The sequence below is a fragment of the Apus apus genome, chromosome 15, assembly GCF_020740795.1.
Source record: "Apus apus isolate bApuApu2 chromosome 15, bApuApu2.pri.cur, whole genome shotgun sequence".
NCBI classification, from domain to species: Eukaryota; Metazoa; Chordata; class Aves; order Apodiformes; family Apodidae; genus Apus; species Apus apus.
This window is the reverse complement of record NC_067296.1, coordinates 15565468-15586307: the sequence shown is the minus strand read 5'-3', so window position 1 is coordinate 15586307 and position 20840 is coordinate 15565468. Positions and strand designations below refer to the sequence as shown.

The 20840-nt window shown below is 51.9% G+C and overlaps 1 protein-coding gene across 6 annotated transcripts in view; it reads left to right on the top strand.

Annotated features, from left to right (window-relative positions):
- Positions 1 to 3480: 3480 nt before the first annotated feature.
- Positions 3481 to 20840, top strand: part of CDH22 (cadherin 22) — a 69276-nt gene continuing 51916 nt past the window's right edge. For 4 of the 6 annotated variants that reach the window (XM_051632885.1, XM_051632882.1, XM_051632887.1 and 1 more), the window contains exon 1: positions 3481 to 3587. The gene's annotated coding sequence lies outside the window, so the exon portion shown is untranslated. Of the gene's footprint in view, positions 3588 to 8418; positions 8436 to 10888; positions 10936 to 20840 lie in introns of those variants that run through there. The other 2 variants (XM_051632884.1, XM_051632883.1) reach the window with 2 other exon arrangements.

Here is a 20840-nt window from a genome sequence, read left to right as displayed (position 1 = left end):
AGGTGAGTCACAGAGCTTGTCCTGTGCTGAATCTATTTTTCCAATAGGGAAGGAGTAGGAGGATTTAGCAAGATTAATCTGTCATATAGTTGTGAGAATATACAGAATTCAAGGGCTGCTCAGCAAAAAATTTCCAAGTAAACAGCACTTCAACTTGCTCCATGTGACAGAATCCAGATCCATATTAGTAACTCTGGAATTGCCTGCCACTGGTCACAGGTAAGATCAACTATACTTCTGTGCTCACACATGAACTCTGTGAAGCACAGACTGCACAGGAGCACCAAGAAGGCAGTGACTTGAAAGGACTTCTTCCCTGAATTTTCCTGAGGGCATTGTCTGCAGCTGCGCTACCCCAGACAATGCTGGACCCTGCACAGAACACATGAGAAAGTGGTAAGAAAGAACTCCCTTCAGCTGCTCAGAGGGGCTGGGACAGCAGGGACAGTTTGCCAGGTTTCTGCCATCTGCATAAAGGAGGAGCAGGGAGCAGGACTGGATAAGAGCCAGAGCATCTTTCCTGGTGTGATCAACTCTTCCCTCTGGCTAGTGTTTTGTGATACAGCAGGAACACAAACTGGTGGGAGCTGCCAGCAGGAGGGGAGGGTGGGCAGGGAGGTGATGGGGAGATCTCAAGCACCCCCATGTCTACCCCTCCCAGCACTGCAGTCACCAGGGAGGAGGATGAGGCCAGGAAAAGGAAATCTTGGTAAACAGTTTTTATGTTGTGTTCACAGGAACTGTGGAGAGATAACCTCAGTGCTGGTGAACCAGGGATATTTTCTTGGAGAAGGCAAATTTCTGTCCCATGTTGGGAGTCCTGATTTTTTTCTGGTATTTCTTTAGTTGTTCATGTCATGGCTCTTCAGTCTGAGCAGTTTTACAAATGTATTGTGGAGATGAAAGTACCAGGGAAAGCTGCTCAGGATCAAGTTGGAAAAGCTTTTAACTTTCAACTCCTTACAGACAAAGGCACACAGAAGAAAGGGGGGGGGGTGTGCAAAGACTGGGAAAAGGAAGAGGAATGAGCAAAAAAAAAGATAAGGAGAATAGATGAGTGGAAGGGACAGAGCAGAGAAGGCAAATCACAACAAGAAAAGGAACAAGTCACTACCAGAAATAAAGGGAGAGATAGGGAGAGAACAAAGCAAAGGAGCTCAATGAGATGGGGAGAGGATATCAGAATAAGGGAAGAGTGTTGCAGGTAGAGGAGAGCTAAGAAATACAAAAGAGCTACTTGAATGCTGGGATACAGCAATGATGGGAATAAGAGGAAAGAAGCCAGATAGGGACTAAATTCCCATGGAGATATGGAGGATGGCAGCATCCATCCTTCCTGCCACTGAGAACATGAGACATGACATGAAAGTGACATGTTGACTTTTGGGAGAGGCTGCAGTAGAGGGCTGTGGTGGCTGTGGTCAGTGCTGGCACAAGGGGAGATGCTCACCAAGGGGTAATCAAGTCACAGGGGCTCCTTGTTCCCCTGCTTTGCATCCTCCCTCATCCCTGCCCCACAGTGCATGGGGTAGCTCCTGGCTGGTGCCACTGTGTGACCTGGGCATAGTCCATGACGTTGCTGATTCCAGGCCTCATGGAAGGACTGTCATAACGCAACTTGACACAGCCACACTCTGGGGGTCGTGGGAGCTGGGTCAGGGCAGGCCTGGCAGCCCCCAGCAGCACCTTGCAGGACAGCAGCATGAGGGCAGAGCCACAGAAGCATAGAATAGTTTGGGTTGGAAGGGACCTTTAAAGGCCATCTGGTCCTGCCCCCTGCAGTGCGCAGGGTCATGTTCAACTAGATCAGGCATGAAGCAGCTGTGAAATGGGGTAAAGGGTGATGGCATGAGAGACAAACCTTCCCTGGCTTCAAGGTAAGGGGATCTTAGCAACAACAGGTCAGTAAAGGGCACCACAACAACAGAAAAGTGGTGGAAACACATGCACCCAGCATCACACTGGCTTATTGGACATTTTCTGTCAGGTGGGCTCAGCTTCATCTGCACTGCTAGGGAACTGTGAGAGGCAGCTCCCAGGGAAAGGATTGGGGTGTTCCCAGAGCCTGTGTCAATGTTGGCACAAGAGCCTAGCAGCTATCCCAGGGCTGCCGTGGCATTGAGCAGGGGCTCTGCAGCCAGTGTTAGCAGTGTAGCAGCTGTGCTACAAGGCTTTGCTCCTTTACCAACAAGAGCATCAGGCACAAGTGGGATCTACTTTGACAGCAATGCCTGCAGCTGGGAGACTCTTACACTGGGACTGAGGACATTTCTAGATACTTCCATGTATGAAGAGGCTGGTGTGTAGCATTTTCTAGGTCTTCTTCAGGGTCCCATTGGCAGCACTCCTGCCCCTGTAACCCTGGAGAGCTGCTGAGCCCGGATGGTGCCCACCATGGTTCAAGAAGGCTCTGGAGGAGACAGCTAAGACCTGAGGTGTGTGCTGAAGACGCCAGCTGCCAGGGCTGTCCATGTGCACTTCAGGAGAGGGTCAGCCAGCCCCAGCGGTGCCCAGAGCCCCTTCTGGAGCTCCTGCCAAGCTGCCATCTCAGTGGAGCCCATCGGGATCTGGCCCTACTAGAGGTGCAGGGAAGGATGGGCTGGGGTCTCCCTAACCTGCTGGACGCCCTAGCCCAGTGCTGTGCTCCCATGCACAGAGTTTGTGCGTTCTCAGCCCTGGGCACCGCCTGGCGCTGGTGCTCGGAGGGGCCGGGGCTGAGCTGCGGAGACAAGACGTGCCCCCGGCACCGCAGCTCCAGGGCGGCCGCCGGGCAGACACGGCACCGGGCTCAGCGGAGGCGACGCCGATGGCCAGGGCGGTGCCAGCGCGGGGGAGAGGGCCCGACCCCCCGGGAGCCGCGGCAGCCCGGGCTGGGGGGGGAGGCTGCCCCCGGGGCCGGGGCGAGAGCCGGCGGGGGGCAGCACCCGCAGGCGGGCGCGGAGCCGGGCGGGCCACAAGGGAGGTCCCCAGGGCTGGTTGCCCGGGCGCGGACCCGGCGCTGCATTCTCAGAGTCTCCAGCAGAGGCTGGGCTGGGCTGGCGGGGAAGGAGGGAAGGCAGGGAGGGAGCGCAGGAGGCGAGGGGCGGCGGGCGGCTCCGAGCACCCCGGCCGCGCCCCGCCTGGCGCCTGCCGCGCTGCCACCGCCGGCTCCGCGCGCCGCTCGGGGCTCGTGCCCGCTGCGGGGCTCCTTGCTCCGTGCCCGCTGCCGGGGCTCTCTGCTCCGCTACCGGGGCTCCCTGCTCCGCTACCGGGGCTCTCTGCTCCCTGCCCGCTACCGGGGCTCCCCGCTCCGTGCCCGCTGCCGGGGCTCCCTGCTCCGCTACCGGGGCTCCCCGCTCCGCTGCCGGGGCTCCCCGCTCCGTGCCCGCTGCCGGGGCTCCCTGCTCCGCTGCCGGGGCTCCCTGCTCCGCTGCCGGGGCTCTCTGCTCCCTGCCCGCTACCGGGGCTCTCTTCTCCGCTACCGGGGCTCTCTTCTCCGCTGCCGGGGCTCTCTGCTCTGCTACCGGCGCTCCCCGCTCCGCGCCGTGCGGGATGCCGCGGGAGGCCGAGCGCCCCGCATGGAGGGGCCGCCGCGGCCGCCGCCCCAGGTAAGAACCGGCGCGGGCAGCGGGCTCGGCGGGGCGGGCATCGCGGGGGAGCCCAACTTCTCCGTCTCTCCCCGCGCTGCAAACTTTGCTGCCGCTTGGCGGGGCCGCAGCGGGCGCTCCCCGCAGGTGCGTGGGGCTCGGCCCTGCCCCGGCCCCCCGGGCTGCCCCGGGAAGCGCCCCGGGCTGGGAGCGTTGGGCCGCCCCGGTGTCGGAGGGCGGGTGCAGCCAAGAGGTTTTATGCCCCTTTGGGCATCGCTGCCCGGGTGCTTTGCGCGTGGTTCCCAGGGCTCCAGCGCCGGCAGCAGGGCTTCAACATACCCTTCAACTAAGTGCTCAGGTGCTTACGGAACTACAGGTCTTTTTTGATACCGGTGGGTTTTAAAACATCCTGTTTCTGCTTCTTTCTGCTCAAGAGCTATCTCCCCATTTTTCTTATTGAGACAAGAGCCCTTCGTGCTAGTTACCACAGGAGCTTTTATTGGGGATGTGTGTGAACGTGCAGCTGAGATGCCTGACGGCCCAGGTCCTTTTATCAGGCAGGGTAACATCTCTTTCTAGAGCCACGTTTTTCTGACAACAAACTAAAAATAACTGTGCTAAAACTAGCACTTTCCTGATGTAAAATGTGGTTCCCAAATGGCTGTGCACAGGCCTTCTGGGAGCAAGTGCTGCAGCCACGTCTGCTGCTCTGCCTGCCCGGCGCGGCTGCCGGGCCGAGCGCAGGGAGCGGGGCAGGGGGTGCCTCTTAGTTTTTTCCTGCTCTCTTTTTTGTGCTGTTTCTGGCAGTTGTAACACCCCTTACAATCTGGGGGCATCTGTGTTGTCTTTTCTTCTAACCTCATGTTATGTGTGAACAAGACCAGTCACAGGGGTCATGGTGTGGACAGCAGCAAGGAGGGGCAGGCTCGGAGTTCAGGCACAACTTCTTAAGACAGTGCAGTGAAACTCGGGGAAGCCTTTGGATCTGGGAAGGCTAAGAAGGACTGCTCCAGCACAGCCCTGTTCTGCAGATCTTGCTTGTGTGGCCTGAGGAAATAAATGGGGAGATCTGCCTCACTTTGTCCCTGCTGCTGGGCTGGGACTCTGCTGTTAAGATACCGTGTGTTGCAAGGACTGCCAGTACCATACTTTGCATGCCACTAAGGAAGTCAGATGATAACTGTTTCTTTGGGACCTGTTTCTATCTCTTCCAAGTACCTGATGTTCAAGACTGACTGAAGCCTGCAGCCTTGTAGATCTTGTGGCCAGCTCAGACAGAGCCTGGGCTTTGCCTGGTTTTCCCTCAGGAGGCTGGTGGATGCTCTCCACCTCTTTCATTAGCACTGGGTAAGGAGTATTTGCAGCACACAATTACCAGGGTTGGAGATCATGATCCTGGTACATCAGTTTTCAGATGCTGACAAGAAATTGCTTCTTTGGCTTTTAAAAATAACCATTTTAGAGTAAATGTTTTGGGTATCACATCACAGGGGAAGTGGAACGAAGTCTGAAACAGATTTCCTGTACTTCTGCTGTGTTTGTGTGTTCAAGGCCAAAGGGAGTTCTGCTGCTCATTGATGAAATGGCTGAAAATGTTGACAGTACAGTCACCTGAGTGCAGCAGAGGGTAGAGCCCACTAAAATCTGAATAAGATGGCCCAGATTCTGTACCAACTCTTGTATCACATACACTGCTTTGCTCCAGGAAGGTGGGGGTCAGAGCAAGTGAGGCTTGACTCTGGATGAAATGCTGGTTGCTGAATCATACAATGCTGAAACTGGTGAGCTTGTGAAAGAAAAAAGTATGTGCTGTTTCATAAGTAAAAAGAGTCCACTTTGCTCCTGCCTAAAAAAAAAAGGCAAAAAAAATGCTCTCTGCTTTTTGGTGCATTGACACTTTATAATATGACATGGTGATTTCATACCTAGGATAGAGAAACGGCTACTGAAACAAGGTCAATTTTAAAACTCTTCAGAAGAAGCCAGCAGGCTTCCAGAAAAAAAAAAAGAAAGAATAAAAAGCTGTTCATGGGCTAAAAATAAAAGTTTAAATCCTACCTTTCCTAGCTATGTATAAAATAATATGATATTTTCATTATTTAAAATGCAATATCATATTTGAAAAATCCATAGTTCCTTGTGTGTAAGGATTCTCAGAATGGACTCATAAATTATGGTTTGTTGTGCATATTGTCTGATCAGCTTTTTGGGGTTTTGTACTTCAAAAATTATATTGATCTGGCAGGCTTTTTTTCCTAACAAATTTTACTTTTGTGTTTCTAATCACTAGCCCATAGTAGTAAAATTTGGTTGCAACTATCATGGAGGAATGTTTGTTTGCAATCCCTTTTGCTACCCATGGACTTTATTTTGTTAGAAGTATTATATTGTTCATGGACGCTTTGAAACAAAATTGGGCCTTAGGTGGTATTTGATCTGATGTTATTCCTTTAAAGTATAATTACATATTTTTCATATAATTATTTTTGTATTCTGAAAGTCCGTATTTGAAAAGTAAAGAAAAACAGACTGAAGAAGTACTGTGGTGATACTTGTGTTCTTTCGACATCGGGTTGCTAACCAGAGTTTGTACGTAAGAATAAAACCATGTATGAATTTGTGTCATTATCTTTTAACCATATGGTTATGCAACTGTGTTTGGGTTTACAAGCAATGACAGTTCTCTGCAGATAAGTCCATACGTATCCTGAGGCACAGGCCATTTTAAGTGATCTGCTTTTTTGAAAAATTACATGTAAAGATTAGGTGGGTGTGAGTCCCAACAAGATTCCTTGCCCAAGGTGGTGGGTGGACATAGTGCACAGAGCCTGGCTGCTTGCTTTGTCTCTGCCACCAGTTTATTCCACGGCACTTCTTTGCAGGGAAGGGTGGCTGATAGGGAGAAATGTACCCAGCTTTGTCTCAGACCCTGTTGGTAGCCCCAAGAGATCCTGCCGTGCACCCTTAGCACCAGCTGTTTGGTCTCCAGCTTGCAGAGCTCCCACTGGTTTACCTTGTCCTGGGGTGATGCCTGCGTGTGGCTCTGCCCTGGGCTTCAGGATTTGGCTCCTTGAGCATTTGCAGGGCTGACGTCTGCATGTCCCTGTGAGCCATGCTGCTTGTGACTCACAGTCCCTGCTCCACCCCAGCAGGAAAGCTGGGTCTTTTTGGTGGGGTTTTGGCAGCAAATCGCTGCCTATCAGCCTTCCCAACTCCTGCACAGGCCTGGTATGTGGGGAGCTCATTTCAGGGGTTAGGACTGGGACTCACCCATTCACCCAGATGGGTTGGGTGCCCACTACTTGCTCAGCCTTGTGGGGCATCTGTATTTGCAGTTACATCCAGTCTGTGGGTTGGTTTCTGCTTCAGATAGGTGCGGAGGGTCTCTCTGTTGCTGCTGGCACAATTTCTTTTTCATTTAATCATGACTTTTTAGTATTTACAAAGGCCATAAAAGGAATACAGCACATTACAGTAATTTTCAGTCTTTTCTTTTGCAACAACCGTGTTTAGAGACTAGTCAAGACTTTACTGTAGTCTGGTTCTGTGCCTCCTTCATTTTTCTTTCTTTTCATTGCCTTTTGTGCTGGAGCTGAGAGAAGATAGTTCTGTTGGGGAAGGGTTGTTGGATGGCACTTCAGTGCTGGTTCTGCAGTGCAATGTCTGGGTAGCCAAAGAGGATGTCTTCTTCAGCAATCTGTCCTGGTTGCCTGCAGGGGATGTAGGTTCTTTTCCTATGGAAGCTATGGGTTTTCTTCTTGGTGATGCTGTTTCTCTCATCCTCTTGCAGTGTGGTTTGAGTTCTCCCTGCAAATGGGTGTCCCTGGCTCTTTGGCAGAATTACAGGACCTTCTCTTTTTCCCTTTGAGAGCCTGTGGGACACTGTGGGCATTGGCATGTGGTAGCTGCAGAGCTCCCTGTGCTGTTAATGTTTTCTGGTGCACGTCAGGCAAACCAGACTGTTCACAGTGCATGGGTTGGTCTGGGACTGCCTGTGCCTAGTGCTCTGGACATGGCTTTTTTATCTTCCAACTGTGTCTCAGCGTGCCCCCTCGCTGAGCTGATCCAGCCCCTCTGCAGCAAGAGGAGCACTTCTCTGGATTCCCAGTCCTGCCCTGCTGTGCTGATCCGTGGGATCTGCACTCACCTCCTCTGTGTGCTGTCCCCCACTCTGCTGCCCTGCTTTTTCTCACATCCTTGCCACTCACTCTAGCTGTGCCATCAATGAGCCTGGGAAAATAAGCCAAACAGAGCTCATTCAATTTTGACTCGACTCAGTGCTGCACTTCCTAATTTTGGATCTATTGTGAGGAGCTTACACACCTAGCTCTCTCACTGCAGGATTGAGACTGGGGGCAAAGCACCTATTAACACTACTCTTAAGCTGTTGTGTGCAGGATCTGCTCTACAAATAGCAAGCTACCTTGTCTGCCTCACACACTCTGTCCCTGCTGTCCCGCTGCTGAATTTGTCCCTGACTGGCTGGTGGTGGAAGCTGTGTGTGCTGAGCCTGATGTTTGCCAGCAACAGCCACAGATCCACAGCTTCCTTGCAGAATCATTTAGCCAGGTGCTTACCAAGCAGAGATGAGAATATCGTGCCACTGGTCTGGGGTGTGCCAGGGCCAGCCACTGCATAGGGTGAAGTGGTCCTGTGCTCAGGGTACAGCATCTCTGTGAGCCTTTCTCATTGGGAAGTCTCCAGGGAATCACAACAGTAGAACTATGTGTCCAGCACCCTTTTGCAGATACCCCCACCCTCTTTGTTGCTCCTTGTTGCTGCAGTACTCCAGAGAAACTGAGGGAAAGGAGATTTGGGATCACTCCTCTTTACTTGCTGACATTGTCTTACTCACCATTGCTACTTCAGGTGAGTTTTTGTTCATGTTTTCCTAATTAACTGTAGCTGGTGGTATTAATTACTGCAGGTGACTTGAGGCTTGAGGTCCTTAACTCACCTGAAGCTGATGATGGCCAGAAGCTTTCTGCAGCCAATGATGGGCTGTGAAGGGAGTCACCATAGAAACATCTTGGGCAATAAATGGAGCCTCAAAAGCTCTGAATTCCTTTCAGCAAAAGCTGATTTGTGAACATGGGCACAGGCAGGTAGTGGTGTGCACATGCATGGAGAAAGGTGTGTACAGCCCCAGAGTGAGAATGTGAGACATTCGGAAACAGCAGCTGCAGGAGCAAGGACAGGATTGAAACACTACTTTGGTAAGTTACATTTCCCTGGGGTTTTGATTGCAAAAAACTGAGTCAGAGCAGGAGTGTGTGGTGTGGTCCTGATACTGGTCTGCCAGGAGAGAGCTTGTTCTTGCAGATGTGCTGTATGCAATCCCTTACAGCATACAGTCCTGCCTGTGCACTGCAGCCGTAGGTTTGTGGGGGCAGCCAGGGGATCTTTGTGTGTCCCCAGCAGCACCGGGGAACTCAGCACAGCCTCTGCTGGTGGCACACATCTGTGTCATCCTCTTTCTTGAGCCCTGCTGCCCTTCCCTGTGGTTTGGTGCTCAGAAGCTGTATGCAGGCAGACCCCAGCTTCTCGAGGGTCCGAGGCCCTGTGCCCACCGGCCAGGCACTGGAGTTGGGTACCTTGGGCCATTCTCCCATCCCATGTCTCCTCCCCTTGCTGCCTCCCCTGGCAGAGTTTGAATCTCCCTGGCTGCCTCTTCATTCACAGGCCGCTTGGGGCTGGGGGGCCTGGGCTTCCTGGTCATGGGCTGTGGGGCAGATTGCACCTCTCGGTCTGAGCCCGTGCGTGGACCAGAGTCAGGAGGGACAGATGAAGGTTTGGCTGCTCCAGAAGCTTAGAAGCCTTGTGGTCTGGCTATCCCAGGGCAGGAGGGTGCTGGGAACCTTGGGCCAGGCCCTGTTCTGGCAGCTGCTTTCTGCTGGGGGGTGGCTGTTCCCCCTGTGCAGGGTGCCCTGTGCCAGACAGCAGCTTCTGTGAGTGCCCAGGGATGGTACATTCCCTTTTCCAGTCCTGCTTCCTTGCATCTCTGTCACACTGGGATTATCTCCCTCTGCTTCTGCCTGCAGCTTCTTCCTGGAATCCCAAATCCCCAAAATGCTGTTTCTCCAGTAATCCCTTGTCATTAAAAGTGGTTCCTAAGCTCAGAGCACCTCTTCCTCTCCACTACCAGCACCCCATCCTCCTCTCTAGAGGGTTGTAGTTTGAGATGAGCACATACTAAACGTGACCAAATACACTCATTAACCTGGAACAGGACACTATCTCTCCCAGGCTGCTACCAAACTCCTGTGTTACCCTTGGCCTTGAATCCTTCTGTATTTGCTCTACTTAAAAAAAAAAAAAAAAAAAAAAGCACAATATTAAACCACATTTTTTTCCCCTGTTGTGGCCCTGACAAGGCACGAGGCTGTTGGTGATGGTGTTGTGCATGTGTGGGAGAGGGAATTGTTTTCTCTGCCACTAGAATCGAGAAGGTTGAGGACGTACTGGTGAGGCATTCCTTTTGGAGCTCGGGTTTACCAGCCTGCTGAGCTTGGTTGCCCTCCCGCTGCTGAAATGCAGCTGAACCTTTTGACAGCAGGCACGGGTAGAACAGCTGGACGTCAGCAGAGTCCTTAAGAAACCACAGCCCTGCTTGAACCTTTAAAAGCTGGCTGAGCAGCTGTTTGCGGTGGCCCTCCTGAGCTGCTCTCCGTGGGGTGATGGTTCCTGACGTGACCTCCCGCTCCAGCCGCCCTGTCCGCGGGGCCGGGCTGGGCTCCCGGGGCCGCTCCGGGGTCCCGGGGCCGCTCCCGGGCCGGCAGAGGGAGCCCTGCGGCCTCCTTTGGTGTGCGCAGCCTACGTGCCCATTACCCAATTAATTGGAAAGGTGCTGTGAGAGATGGTGTTAGAGCCGGGATCCTCCGCCGGGCAATAGCTCAGCGAGGCTGAGAAGGGACGTGTCCTGCCCCGGCCCCTCCTCGCTGCGCTGCCGCCCAGGCTGATGTCTCAGGTGAAGCCCGGGCTGGGTTTCCCCTGGCCCAGCCCTGGCCCAGCCCTGGCCCAGCCCTGGCTGTGCGAGGCACCAGCGGCCTCGCTGGCCGGTGGCAGAGGTTGGTGCCGGCGCCTGGTCTGCTGGGAGCGCGGGCAGGGGACGAGCCCCCGGCGCGCAGTGAGTGACCAGGGACTGGCTGACCCTGTGGATGTAGACACGGACTTGCTCTGCCTTGCCCAGGACTTGGCAGTGGATTAGCTGAGGCACACAGGAGCTTGTGAGCTGGGCTTGTGAAGCCCTGCCTAGAGGGCTGCCTGGTGCTGGCAGATGCTGCTGCTCCCTTCCTTTCTACCACGTGTAGTGGAGGCATGAAGTGAAATGCAAGCACTGAACCTTCCCCAGCTGGAGTTGCACCCACAGGTGAGCATTTATGGACGTTGTGTGAAAAAGCTGTTTACATTTTTGTGCCATGGAAGACTTGTGTCTGGCTGGGAGGTGTGCTGGATCCATCCTGTCAGACTTGAGTTGGTTTTGCACCTAGGGGCTGATGTGCTTTGGTGAATTAGAGATGGGTGGAGGGTGCTTCACTGGGAGGTGACAGGTGGATGTGCTGGTGGTGCTGGGCTGCTCCAGGACAGGAGATGTGAGCTCACATCATAGGACTGAGAGGCTCAAAGCATTGGGCAGGGGGAGTGGCAGCTTCTCACTGTGCCATGGCTGCTGCTTTCTGGTTAGTGCATTTGGAACAGGGTCAGTCTGCTTTGGCATGGCCAGCAACGGTGCTGCCATGTGTTTTGGGACTGTTACAGGTTAACCCTGGTAAGTAGCTTAAAAGGTGGCCAAACTCCCTGAGCTCCCTCCTCTCCGTTTTTATTGCTGGGCATGACATTAGATGGCAGGGGATATCTCTTTGGTCAGTTTGGGTCACCTGCCTGGTTGTGTCCCCTCCCAGTGTCTCGTGCACCCCCAGTCTGTTTACTGGGTTTGAGGAAGGGAGGACACAGTGACAAACAGAGGAGGCCTTGGTCCTCTGCAAGTGCTGACCAGCAATAGCTAAAACATGAATGTGTTCTTAGCATTGCTTCGGTCACAAATCTAAAACATGGCACCATATGAGCTGCTATAAAGCAAATTAGCTCCATCCCAGCCAGACCCACCCAGTACAGAGACTGTTAAACACCTTTTATTGCACATTCCCTTTGGGTGCCTGCAGTGTAGGAAGGTGCCTGGAGACCTTTACAAAAGAGCCCTTATTAGACCTGGGCAGTGCAGTGGGAGATGTGGCCTTTGTCCTGTGGTCTGGTGGCAGAGGCTCACCAAGGCCTGCTGTGCCAGGAGCTGGTAGCCAAGCTGCTGTGAATTAGCCTCAGTTCATGGCAGTGGTGGAGCTGGCAGGACAGGATCTGATCTGACCACTCTCAGGGGGCTGTGGCTGCTGCTGAATACCTCCCTTCAGTGCCTGAGCACAGAATCCAGTCAGGTTTGGTGCTTGGAAGGCCTTTTCTGAACTCCAGGGTGTCCCAGAACCAGAAAATCCTGCAACTGAGTCTGTGTTGCTTATACCAAGCACTGTCGTGATTGTGAGAAGCTGCTGTGGTACAGAAATAAGGGTTGTTTGGATTTGGTGTTGGTGGATATGGTGTAGGGGAGAACTTTGTAGAGTGGGGATGATGGTTGGACTCGCTGATCCCAAGGGTCTTTTCCAGCCTGAATAGTTCTATGATTCTATGAAGCATCAGGCTGGGCTAGGGAAGAGGGAGGACACAATGTCTGGTCCTGGCTTCCACAAGGCAGCATTTATGTTTCCCTTATGAGTGATCAAAGGCTGGTACTGAAACTCATCTGGGTCTTTTCATAGCTAGTCCATCACTATGCTATCTGGTGTCTCCCAAGTATATTTGGAAATAGCAATGACAGTTTTCTTTCTCCTTTTCTAGTGGTGTGTGAAGTGTTCAATAAGTTTGTATGCTTTATGTGGTTTTATGTGTGAGGTCTGTCTGCTTCTGTGCACCAGGATGAGGAAAGCTGCCTCAGGAGCTAGTGCCTTTGGTGCACCCCACCACAGGGGGCTGTGGACCACACAGATGCAATGCTGGTGTCTGGCTTAGTCTTGAACCTCTCAGAAGTTTGAATCAGCCGTGCTCAGGGCAGCTGTTTCTTCTTAAACTGTTTTTGAATCACAGTGACTGCATGTGCAGGTGTGAGTTTTGGTGTCAATTCATTGTGAAGTCTGGTGGGACAGGTGGGTGGCAAGAGATGTGTACAGCTCTGAGTCCAACATGGGGGAGAGTGGTTTTTTGGTTGGGCACTGCTTGGCTTTGGCTGCCCAAACTCTGCCTGAGGCTGCTGCCAGCCCAGCAGCCTGAGAAGGGTGGTTCTTTGGACGTGAGAACATGAAGAAGGATTGCAGCACTCCCAGTTGACTTCAGCCTGTCCACTGTTTACCTCCCATGGTGTCAGGTGTGGTGGGGGCCTGGAGGCTGGTGTGGCAGCACGCAGAGGCACGTGCAGCACAGGTGGGCAGGGATGCTGGGGCAGTTTGGGGTTTCAGCACTTTTGCATCTGGCTGCTGGGGGTGGTGGGTTCCAGATGGACCTGCTTGTGCTTGGGCCTACACAGGGGACTGCAGGGCTAAGTGCGTGAGTTCTAATGTGATTGTCATAAAATGAGGTAGAGAGCAATGTGGGGAGGGAGGAGGAAGTGAAACAGCCCAGGGAGTAAGGGGAGAGACAGCGAGGGTCTGCAGTGCAGTGACGGAGCAGGGTGCGAATGGACAAGGTGTGTGCAATGGCAAAGGCAGGGAAAGCCATGCTTCCATGTGGGAATGTGTGTGTGTTTGCTGCTGGTTCTGCCCCTCTAAGCGTGCAGCTGCTTTGGGGAAAGGACAGCTGCTCATGGTGAGGAGACTCAGCTTCTTCCCATTTTTTTGGTTGTGAAGATCTTTCACTGTCACTAGGACCAAGTGGCTGTTGGGCTGTGTGCTGGGTGAAGTGGGTCAGAGGAGTCCTGCCCGTGCACTGGGGTGTTCTGGGGGTGGGGGTCTTGCCACAGCAGGCAAGTCTGGCTGCAGCTGGGCTGAAGAACTCGGAGCTGCCTTTGCCCACACCTGCCTGCCCAGGTTTCTGTGCCCCCTCCTGTGCACACACACACACACACACGTGTTGCAGCACGATCCTACTTGCTCACGTGTATGCATCTCTCTCCTTAGCTCTCTTCTTTCACGTGCACTTTGTCCATTTGCTTTTCTGTCTGCCCTGTTGCTACTGTAATCTCTCTCTCTTTCTCCCTTTGTTCCCTGGGCTGCTTTGCTGCCTCTTACTTCATTGTGCCCCTCTTTATTCCTTTTGATAATAGTAACATGAGAACCTACATACAAGGCCCCAAGGTCCCTGCTTTGTGCAGATATATCAGGAAAGTCCCTTCAAAGCCTGTGTGCTGGAGGGAGAAGATTCTCATAGTCTCCATTGCCAGGACTGGCAGAGGAAAAGAGCTTGATTGTGAAATACGACTTCTACAAAGCCCCACGCTGTGTCCTGTGCCTATCCTGGAATGTCAGAGGTAAAGATGCTGGTCTTGTTTGATGGAGTTACACACCAAAAACCCTGAACCCTTATGCCTGATGGAGGAATTGGCCAGTTAATCTCCCTGTTATCACTTGAACTGAGCAGAGTGGTTTTCCCAGAGCTCCCAGTCTGTCTCTCCCTTGTTGTGCCATTGGCTTGGTAGTGACAAGTGAAGCTACTTGCAAGTTCTGTTCTGGGTGGCTGTGTTCATGTGCTTCGAGCTCTCAGAAATGTTCCTGTTTTCAACTGCAATTTGCACATTTGGCCTCTGCTGAGAGCTGATGCTTCAGTGAGATGCTGAAGTCTGTTGGTTTGAAAAGAGCATTTCTAGTGACACACTGAGGCTGTCTTGCTTTGCATACATTGTGCCCACTACATTTCCTCTGCTTAAAGGTCCTGTAGGAATGCTGGATCCTGGTCCACAGTCTGCAAATACAGTGTTGGAGGGGGTGGAAGAGGAATCAATTTATTTTTTCACCTGACAAAGTACTCGAGGTTTCTTGCAGAGGGAAGGCTAGTGCTGTATCTGGCTTGCAGAATCATACCCAAAAACTTAAGGTATTCTTGTTGGTTTGTCATAAGCAGGTGGCTCTGCTGCACTAGTCCATCACATCAATGATTCAGACTGTAGCTAGGGAAGGGCTCTGAAATCAGAAGACAGATGTAATACTTTTTTTCCTCTTAAAGTCCTCCAATAAATGTATCCAGTCTGTAGTGGTCTCTCTTGGCCTTGCTCAGCCATACTCCACAGTTCTGAGGCTTGTTTCCACTGTGGCTGTGGCTGAACCTTTTGCCATGCCTGTGTCAGTGCTTGTGTCCTGACACAGCTTTTGGGTTTAATGCCTACTGCTTGCTCTTTCCCCAAGCTGTACTTGTTCCTGGAGTTGGCTGCTGCCTGCAGCCCTTTTGATTTATACACAGCAAAGGTCTCTGAAGCAACAGGCCTTTCTGGCATGTTTGCTTACCCTACCTATTCTCTTTGAGCAGCATGACCTGTATGTGATGTCATTATTCAAGAACATGAAAATTAACCTGGGGGGAGTGTAACAGCAGGACCCTCAGTTCTCTCTCTGCAGTGAAGGGCAGGAAGAGCAAGGAAGCCATAAAGCCCACACCAGCCTCTTCCTGGGCACTGCTGGCCACTGTGGAGGCTTCTTGCTTGCACTGGTGTTGGTGTCTGTTTTGGGACTGACCACCAGCAGGACCATCTCCTTCTTTCTTTGGGCAAAGTGGCTCAGAGAACCTGAACACCCTTCTCAAGGAGAAACTTGGCCTCTCTTCTGAGCAACAGACCTGGGGAATTAGGTCATTTGCTGACACAGCTGCAGTGTTGGCAACTCTGCTTGGGTTCTAGGGATGAAGATTTTGGGACTCCAGACAGGGAGGGCCTGTGTGACAGTGCTGGCAGCACACAGCAGAGCCTGGGCTCCCAGAGAGGTGGCCAAGGTGCCCCTTGTTGAGGGGTCTAGTGCCATCCTGGGCTAATCACCCAGGGAGAGGGGAATGGGTGGCTTGCCCTTCTTTGGTGTTAGCTGTGGCTGCCCTTAGATCTGCCCATTCAGAGCTCTCATCTGCTGGGCTGCTGTGCACCTGACTGCAGCTCTCAGGAGACCCCCCTAATAGCTAAAGATGGAGGAGGAGAGTGATTCCTCCCTGGAATGCTAGTGAAAAGTAAAATGGATCTGGCCAGGGAGAGTCTTTGACCAGCACCTGTGAGTACGGACAGGATCTGCCCTTCCTCAGTGGGGGGTGAGAGGGCCAGCACTCTTCTCTGTGGGGCTGGTGTGCCTCTTCAGACTGTCCCATTGCTCCAGCTCTGCAAACTTTCCTCCTCTTGCTAGTTAATATTAGTATCTTGTTTGTGGAATGGGCTCTGTAATTAACACAAAGGTACAGTCATTCATTCTGACTGGAGGACTCATGGGATCAGATGTACTGGGGATAGGAAGCAGAGGCTTTCTGCTGGGAAAGAATGTCACAGCACAGCGGACACAGAAATGAAAAGCTATTAATAATGATCCTGGAACTTCACTCCCATCAGCTGTTTATTTAAAGGTGCTCCGTATTCAAAGCTTCCTGATTTATGTGGGCAATAACACTCACAGTCCTGGGATCACTTTTTTTAAGCAAGGCTAATGGGGTGAAACCATTATACTGCAACAGTAGAGATCAAGCTGGGAAAATGATACTGGAGAGAAAAATAAACTATTGCCTAGACTATCCAGGAGCTATGCTGGGCTGGGACTTCGTGTGAGCGCCCTGCTCTTACAGCATTTATTAAGGCTTGTACTTCCTTTTTTCTTGTTCTTTGTGAACAGAATTTACCAGGCATGAAAGGATATAAAAATTTGATTCTACCAGACAGGATGCTAAAGGCTTCGGGTTTTGCATTCAAGTGAAGTTTAGTCTGTAGTGCAGCCACGTATGGCTGTTCTGCTGCGAGAGGCCCCGGGGAGGCCAGTGTCCCCTGGGGGAGTCCTTGTCTCCAGGGCTTCCCATTGTGACTCAACCCCATTCCTGAGGGACTGGTCCCTCTGGGGAAAGGGGTTCTACCCTCTTATGTCCCTTACTTGGTTTTTCCTTGCAGAGCTGTGGTGTTGGGGCACCTCTGCCCTCAGCTGTGCCTGGAAGGGTGGAGGTTCAGGCTGTGGCAGGGAGTGGGGAGAAGGGTTCTCTCTGCTGGTTTCCACGTGGATTCTTCTCACTGGGCTGTTTGCCCTGGCAGGGTCAGGACTGCTTTGTGGGGCCATGAACGCTGGGCCAGCACTGACCTGGCTGATGGACTGGGCATAAACTTGTCTCATTTACCTCTTTCTGCAGCAGGGAAGTTGAGTTGTGGGTGCAAGAGGGGCTCGGGGTGGGAGGAACACGAGAGCTGTGCTGGTTTCTTCTGAATCTGCCAAGTGAGCCCTTGGGAGACAATAAATGGTTTCACTGTATCCCTCTGGACATCTGGCAGTGTGCAGAAGGAGTGCCAAGATTGGCCCTGTGGGTTATACCTGACTTTGTAGTGTCTGCAAGGCAGTGAGCACCTTTTGGCAAAACTTGCCTGTTTTACCTGTGGAAGTGAAATAGCACTTAACACCTCTGAGCTGTGGGGGTGGCACTTGTGGTTTGTGATCAGGCTGAAATCGGCATTAAAGAGACTAATTGCTCTCATTCTAGCACCTTTCTGACAGCTGTTTCTTTCTGCAGACCTTGTCCTGAGGTGCTGAGGAAGCCGCTTGCTTCTTCAAGCTGCTTTTGGCCTAAAGTAACTGCAGCAGAAAGTTGGTACCTCCTTCTAATCTGTGCTGCACAACTTGAGTGTCCTGTGACACCTGCTAAAGCTGCAGGTGAGACCTGTGGTGCAGCTCCCTCAGGTCTTGTCCTGCTTTTCTGTGCTGATGGCAGGATGGGACCTGGTGTGCTTAAGGGCTCGGAGGGTGAAATTCAGAATGGGGAAACAGTGGCTGCTGTCTCTGGGGTCAGGCAGGTCCCAGGCTCTGGACACAGGCAGCAGTCCTCTCTGGGGCTGTGGGTTCTCCCATCTGCCTGCTCCTTGGCACTCAGAGCTCTTGCATGCTCTGCTGGGCCAGCAGAGTGTCCTGGAGGCCAGTTGCTCTGCCTGGCTCCTCAGAGCCCCCAGAGCTGTGCTGGGCTGCCCGGGGCTTGCTGGGCTCCAGCCTGCCGAGCTTAGAGGTGGGTTCTCCAGGGCCTGGACAGAGGAAAACATGGATATGTTCAGGGCCACAGGAAGATGCCTTTGCTTCCACTTCCTCTCAGATTATTTGTAAAGGCAAATTAAAAATATTATATTCGTGTAGACAAAGCATGAAAACTCCATATTTGGAAAAGAATTGCTGCAGAGCGAGACTCTTACGTCTGTAAAACCCTGTTCCCTAAGGCAGACTTTAAGTTTTTTCTTTGCAATTAAAATTTCTTTGAAACTTGGACTAAAGAAGATTTGGAGGAAAAAAATATCTGAAACTTTGAAAATACTATTTTACAAACAATGTTTGTGTGAGAGCTTTAACAAACTGTTCCTTCCAGTGTGTCTGATAGCAGAAAGTGACTGAACCTGTGAAGTCAAGAGGTTGGGAATAGCTCCTACTCTGACAGCTGCTGCACTTTTCTATTAGAATTTCTCAAGGCAGCAGCAAAAGGGACAATAATTAAACTTAAAGCTACTTAAGGAGAATGGAGAAAACAGATATTTAGCCATGCAGTGCTGAGCATTGTGTAGGTAGAAATTGCTCTAGAAAAAACAACTTTATCTGGACTGTGTGCAAATTTATCTGAGAAGAAAAGCAGAGGAATAAGTCCCCTGCTGTGGGAGAATAATTCCAAGGAAACAGTGGAAGCCCAGAGATTTCTTTCAAGAACAAGCAGGACTAAACTTTTACTGAGTATAATGGGCTTTCTGCCCTCTTGTCAAAGCTGGGGCTAGTGAGAAAACTTGATATTATCATTATCTGCCTGTCTTCTGTGCTCTGTATCAGGGCTGAAGACTGGCTGAAAGGCAGATTGCTATCAAACATTGCTTTGCACAGTCTGGAGCTGCACATGGGATGTGTTCATGTGGTTACAGAAGCTTTTCACTGCCTAAATAAAAATGAAAGTAATTTAAATATCCTCTTTCAAAAGCCTCTACAGTTTTGAATCCCTTGGCCACTTATCTCTAGCATTTGTACACACTGTGATGCTGTGTGCCAACCAGATCAGTATCTCTAGCCATCTCTCACTTAGCTGGCAAAAGGCACTGAGGTTTTGGAAAGGACACTGAATTCAGAGTGTGCTTTCTGCAGAATGTGTTTCAGCAGAGGGGTGCTCAGGGAGTTCCAGAGCTCGCAGGGAGGAAAACCTACCTAGCTTGCAGTTGCTCTCTGTGGCACCACAGTTTTCTGAAACATTGTCCAACTTTAATCCAGATATTGGATCTTAAATGCCACATCACTGATGTGATCTACTTTGGAATGGGAACTTGCAGTGCAGTGGCTATGATCCCAATCCATTGTGATGTGAGTGGGCATCCCCTGCCTCTGCTCTCACCAGCGTTGTTGTTCCCTGCAGAATTAGCAATGCGTGTGAATGTGTTGCAGCCAGAGACACTTGTTTATGCTGCCTGTGGGTCCTGCAGGGGTGCACAGGGAGCTGGAGCAGCAACCAGGTTGTGTCCTTAGTGTTTTACATCTGCAGAGCACTTCCCATAGGGCTGAGGGCTGGATGCCCTCACTTTCCCCTGTCCAGCCCAAAGGGGTAATTGTAAAATGCCTCTTGCATGTGGGAAGTTACAGCGATATACTTGGGTGCTTGGCCATGGTGCAATATGGTGTGGTACTAAGGTGTGTTGTCAGAGGCAGCGTGTGGGATCTGGATGCTTGTGTGTGACACGCTGGCCATGTGGCCTAGGCTGGAGTTGGTTACTATCTTATGTGGCAAGATTTCCTCCTTCCTCATCTCTAGATTTTGAGAAGTTTGTAAAAGAAAAAAGTGTCTTTGCCTCATCTTGTCTTACAATATCCAGTGGAGAAAGTGAGCTCCAGAGAGCCTGAGTTCATGTCTTAGCCCTAAGTCTGGACATTATGAACCATCTTAAAGCTTTGCAGTGGCCTTGCCATGCTTGTATTGCCTCCAATACAGAGGGCTCCAGCCAGCCTGTTCCTTGTCCTGGGAAGGGGAGGATTGAGTGGATCTGAATTCTGTTTAGCAGGAGAGGTTACACACGGCATGCTGCATTGTTGGCAGTATTAGAGAAGAACTGCTGTTGAAGCAGTCACAGGCTTTTTCCTGCCCTGTCTCCCAGTGAGGTCTGTCTGAGGTTGGGCTGTCACGATGTCCATGCTCTCAGGGGAGACGCAGGTGAACTCCTGGTGGATGCAGAATTTAGACTGGCACTGAGTGGTCCTGAAGATGTTGTTTGCATGTGGCCTCAGCTGTTCTCTTGCAGCTCACCCAGCTGGTGTGTGGGGATGGTCCTGGACCCTGTGCTGAGCTCCCTGGTCTCTGCTGTTGCTGCTGAGTGCTGGGGATGGCAGAGCCCTTTGGGCTCACCCCTGAGCTCTCAGGCAAAGGCACATTGGGGTCAGGAGATGCTGGCAGAGAATGGAAGGGCTGTACAGTTTGGAGGGGTAGGGCTGTGATGTATTGGGCAGTGCTGTCTTTGTGTGCAGTTGCCTGCCTGTGTCCTCCCCCTCCCCCTGCCTGCTTTTCCTTGCATCAGCCTGCGTTTGTAAAATGAAATAAATATTGACATGGACGGGATGCTATTCAATTTGTCCTGATCACTGGGCTGTGGTGAGTTCTGACAGAGCACAGTGTAAAACATAAGCTCAGGATGTAATTTCTACTGTCAACATGATGTACAGTATGGCTGTGCCAAACGCACACCGACAAAATGCACAAGCTCGTGCGGGGTGGGGAGAGGGGAGCAGCAGCGGGGAAGGCATCAGCTTGGGGTGATGCCAGAGTCTGGTGCTTCATTGCGTGTGGGGCAGCCAGGCTGGCACAGCCCGGGCCCATGAGCCCCGTGCCTGCCGGCTGCTCCGCCGGTTGGTTATGGTTCTGCTGCTCACGTGTGGCAGAGAGAAGTGGCACTTCCAGCTGTTGGTGAAAGGTCTTCAACAACACTGGGAAATAAATGTTGTGCTGGTCTTGGTTCCTGTGTATGGGACTTTCTGTGGTGCTCTGCAGCCTTGGGGTACTTTGGATCCTGCTGCAAGGACACAAGCTGGGGCTCTTGGGTCTGCTGCCTCTGGAAGTGGTCTGTGATGAGACAGCCGG